This window comes from Phocoena phocoena, chromosome 2, assembly GCF_963924675.1.
Source record: "Phocoena phocoena chromosome 2, mPhoPho1.1, whole genome shotgun sequence".
In the NCBI taxonomy this organism is placed as follows: Eukaryota; Metazoa; Chordata; class Mammalia; order Artiodactyla; family Phocoenidae; genus Phocoena; species Phocoena phocoena.
In genome coordinates this window covers 156,246,277-156,250,962 of record NC_089220.1, presented here as the reverse complement: position 1 = coordinate 156,250,962, position 4,686 = coordinate 156,246,277, and the positions used below count along the sequence as shown (strand labels likewise).

Genomic DNA, 4,686 nt, shown 5'->3' with positions numbered 1-4,686 from the left:
CCTGGATTTGGAAGGCGATAACATATTTCCCATAATCAAACCACTCTTAAACATTAAAGATTTTACTGAATGTTAATTAAACCCAGAAAATATGTTGTAAAAAATTAAAATTCCAGACTCATTTAAACCACAGATATTTTAAAAGATAAAGAGGGTCTAGCAGGTGATAGTGAAAAATTAACTAGTGGGGATTTTTATTTTTGGTTTATTTTTTTATTTGCAACATCTTATTTGTAAGGACTCGGTATTGATGAATTTATCCAAGATGAGATTTCAACTCTAAGACTAGATTAGATAAGTATTGCCTGGACCATCATATCTTATATCATGAGATATTAAAAACTGTTCCTTTATAATTCTAGAGAATACTTGAGTAGTAATACTTATATACAGCAAATCTGTTCTACATTTTTCTTCATATAATCCTACCTCAAAGTTTTAACATGATATTTTCCATTTTTAATAAAGCAATTCCATTATTTTGTGTATGTTATTTTTATATACTTTAAAAATATTTAAGGGAGAAGACTGTTCTGAATTTTGTTCGGAAACCTGGTTGACAGAATAAAACTATTTGGAAATAGTGGACCACATATTATATTTTCTTCAGTAATCTATGTAAAAGTGGCATTGGTGAGGATCGTAAGTCACAAATAATGAACTCCTTAGTACTGTTTGCAAGGGAACTCTCTGTTGATTGCAACAGACCACCGTAAGGAAGTTGAGTCTACAAACACAATCCTACATTTTTCAATTTTTCAGGAAGAAACAAGAAATACATTAACTTTTTTTCTCCCTAAGGATTGGAAAGAAAACAGAGATGGGATATAGGAGATTGCTACTAGAAGCAGAAAAGCAGTCTTAAACATCCCTTGTCAAATGTGAATGGAGAATAACTCCAGAGATAATTAGAAATGCCAAGGATGAAAATTAATGTCTTCTTTCCAGTAAAATGCACTGTTTATATGCACTGTTTATAATCTATTGAAACCTTATATTGGCCATACATAGAAAGAACCTGATGGATTAAGACAAAGGGCACAGCCAGAAAGCTCAGAGCCTCAGGGAACATTGTAAGGAAGTCTCTGATGATCCCAGAGGATGGTCACAAGAGCACAAGTTGCATTGGCCTAAACACCCTTTTTCCAGTGATGTACTTGTGATTTTGTTCTTAAAATAACAGCATATTTTTAATGAATGAATTATAATCAGTATATAAGAAACTGATTTATATGCTATATTGCGCTTTCTCTGATATTCACATTAGTCAAAGAATTTAGATTGAGCCTCTTCAGAGCTGATGTCCTGTTGTTTGGTGGCAAAACTGGGAAGTTTAGGCCAAGCGTCCAAAATAAAAATTGCTTTTGAAACCCAACATACTGAGATGGGTAACTTCTGGGTAGAGAACACTAGCATTTACTTCATTACTTTACGAACCAACACTGTTTTATTGTCAACAGAACCTGCCTGGCGAAGTAGGAGCCCACTCTGCCCCTGGAGGTGCTATGGACCTTGGTTGCCTGGGGCCCATGGGAGAGATGGGTCCATGCAGTGAGAACAGCTCTGGCCACCACTGGTACCTGGGTGGTCAGAGGCAGCATCTGGAGGGTCAGCAGGGGGCATGGGAGCCCCCGGGGAGCTGGGTCTTGGCTCCCCCTGGCTCATCTGCAGGAGGCCAGTGAGGGCGATCAGCTCAGGCCCTCTGAGCCAGGCGGTGGAGCAGCCAGTGGATGGAGTGGGGAGGACCCAGGGGGACATAACTGGGGTTGGGAGCAGCAGCTTGAGAGAGCCCATCACCTGCTGAGGGCCCTGAGACAGGTGCAGGGGAACACGCTGCCCACAGGGCAGCAGAGGGTCAGAAAGAAAGACATCTCCAGAGCATATCACTGGGAACCCTGCATCCCTGGGCACCTGCTCTCCACTCTGATGTCCTGCTAGATGGGCCTGAGGCCTCTGCCTCACGCTGCTGCCTCGTACAGAGGCCAGAATGAGGGACGGCACAAGGTCTGGCCTGAGAAGGAGGTGCCTGCCCCACAGCTGGGCCTCCGCACCAGACGAGGTCCCGCTTAAGCCTCATAGTTGGGGTCCCAGGGCGGTAGCAGGGTCATCCTTGACGGGGCCACCTCCCAGGTCATCTGGGGATAGGGGGGAACTGGGGTTCCCGGGGACCACTTGGCAGCGAGGCCTCGGGGCGACCGAGGCAGCAGCTGCTCTTTCTGGATCCAGGAAGGCCTTCGGTATCAGGGCTGAGGATTGTCCAGTGGGGATGTTCTTGGTTCCCCCAGGGATTCCTCTCCAGAGTCCCTGGCCTGGCCGGGGTCGCTGACTGCCGAGGGGCCTTGTTCCTCGGGCGCCTGCCTGCTCTTCACCCGGGCCATGCTGCTAGGGGGCCCAGGGCAACATGCGGTGTCCGGGGGGAGGGCTAGGCAGGGCCCCACACTGCCCACCTCGCCCGCCTGGCCCCTCCCGGCTTCCACTTGGGCCCAGCCTCCCTCAGTGGCCCGTGCTGCCCTGCACGTCCCTGCAAGCCCAGGTTGCGGCCCACCTTGCAGGGTACTTCATTACTTTAATTATCCCCCAAACCTACAATGTCCACAATGGGGACTTTTTTTTTTAAGGCACAGCCCCAAATGTTGCTGGAAATAATATGCCTATTAAACAGAAGACTTTGGAAAGCAAGGGACTGTTTCAAAAGACTGTTATGATGGGAATTCTGCCACTGGTACCCTGGACTATGCTAACTACTTTTTATTGCATTGGGGAAATGGTAGAATGAAAATGAACACCTCCAGGCAGAGTTAAGAGAATCGGGGGAAGGGAATTTCATGATTATCATAAATTAATCTCTTTTAGCTCCAAGTTACGATTCAAGTTGATTTCTCATCCTTATCAAATTTCTTATGTGCATATTAGGGGCTGATAAGAAAAGGATGGAGCCCTGAGAACTGGAATGAAGGCAATTCAGATGAATCTGGGTACCCCGACCTTACAAATCCCTGTAAGCCTCCCCAACAGCAGATCCTGCTCCCCCTCCCCTTTCTGAGGAAGGCGCTTCTCCCAGCACGAGGACAGCGTAATGACCTTACATTGCAGGGGAAAGCTTATTTCCAAATGATCCACCCTCGCTATCCCTCATGGCCTGCAGAACCATGCTGGAGTCAAATCCAACCTCATCAAGGGAAACGATTACCAAGTCTGACCTGGAAGGAGCCAATTCACACACTGAAAAAAACTGCAAAATGTGGTAGAAATTAATATATACATGTGCAGAAATGGAATCTAAGTGTAATTGCCCGGGGTGGAAGAAAATAATATTGGAATGGCCAAATGTATCAACATGGGTGCACTTATCAGGCATCCTGGATTCCCTATGTTAGTTTGAGCAACTGGGAAAGACCCTCACAATCTGCTTACACAGTTGACTAAAACCTGGATATCATACTGGTTTACATTAAATCAAGCTGAAGTGTGCAATGTCCTTCTTATAATGTAGACGAATAAATCTAATGATTTAGGGAAATGGAATGATGGAGTAGATGTCTGATGTGTGACTTGCTCACCCACCTCCTGGGGGGTGTTCAGAGGACACGTTTCACAAAATCACGGAGGAATATTTGGTGAGGGAAGCAGCAACCTCCGTGGAAAGCTCTGCAGACACCCTCTGTAGGAGGGGATGATGGCAGGTCCTCTTGGGGCAGCACCCTGCTACCCTGTCACAAGTGTGTACACAAGTGTAAAATCCTCCTCCTTTCCTTCCTCAAAGGGACGGGGGGCCCTTAGCTTGGATAACTGTACATTTCAGAAGGGAGGCAGGGGTACCTGCGGTTACCGGACCCTGACTCTGAGCTGTACTAAACCCAGGAAGTCTATCAGTCAAGGCGGGGACTTTTGAGGGTTGGTGGTAAAGAGGCTTCTGGCCTGACTCTGTTTCTTGATGTATCCAGTGGGTCCACAAATTTATCTGGACTTTATTTCCCATTTTTAAATATGCAGTTAAAAATGATAACGCGTGCCTGGTGGCATAATCCCTCATTGGTTTCCAGACCCACCCATCCTTTTTCTAAAACTGTTGGCCAACGTATGTATCTGTATTCACGATCACCTTTCCTCCTCCTACAAAAGGAAAGCATACCTTTCACCCATTCCAAATCTAATTATAACACCCTTAGCTGGGTTATAAAATTTCCAGGGCAGTCAAAAAAGTTATATAAGTATTGGTTTGGGGAGAAGTCTTTCTAGTCCTGTAGGTCTTCCTCTCTTTTCCCATCTTATACATATTCTGATGGGGGTGAATCTGAGCTCCTGATAAATAAATAAATAAATAAATCTGATAAATATTCTGAATTTGGAACAACCAAAGCAGTAGAGTATAATGATACTGATTTTTTTTCTAAATATAATTAGCATGTTCTCATGAACTACATTTTGTCAATCTTTTCACTTTGGATAAAACCAACCAACAAATTTTTGTGTGACTTTCTTTCAAACTGGGTGTGCATGATTCAATAGTTAAAACATAGTTAACAAGTTTTGTCACAAAATATTTGTTAATAATTCATCATACTCTTCTATAATATTTACTATGTCCTATCTTTTAGAATATAATACATAATACCATATTTGAAAAATTTAAATATGCATGAGAACATACATAGATTTTCAGAATTCCAATAACGACTATGCAAG

General features: G+C 44.0%; 1 pseudogene; it reads right to left on the bottom strand.

Annotated features, from left to right (window-relative positions):
• Positions 1 to 1,503: 1,503 nt before the first annotated feature.
• On the bottom strand, positions 1,504 to 2,378 carry LOC136118558 (histone deacetylase complex subunit SAP25 pseudogene; annotated as a pseudogene).
• Between the last annotated feature and the right edge of the window lie 2,308 nt (positions 2,379 to 4,686).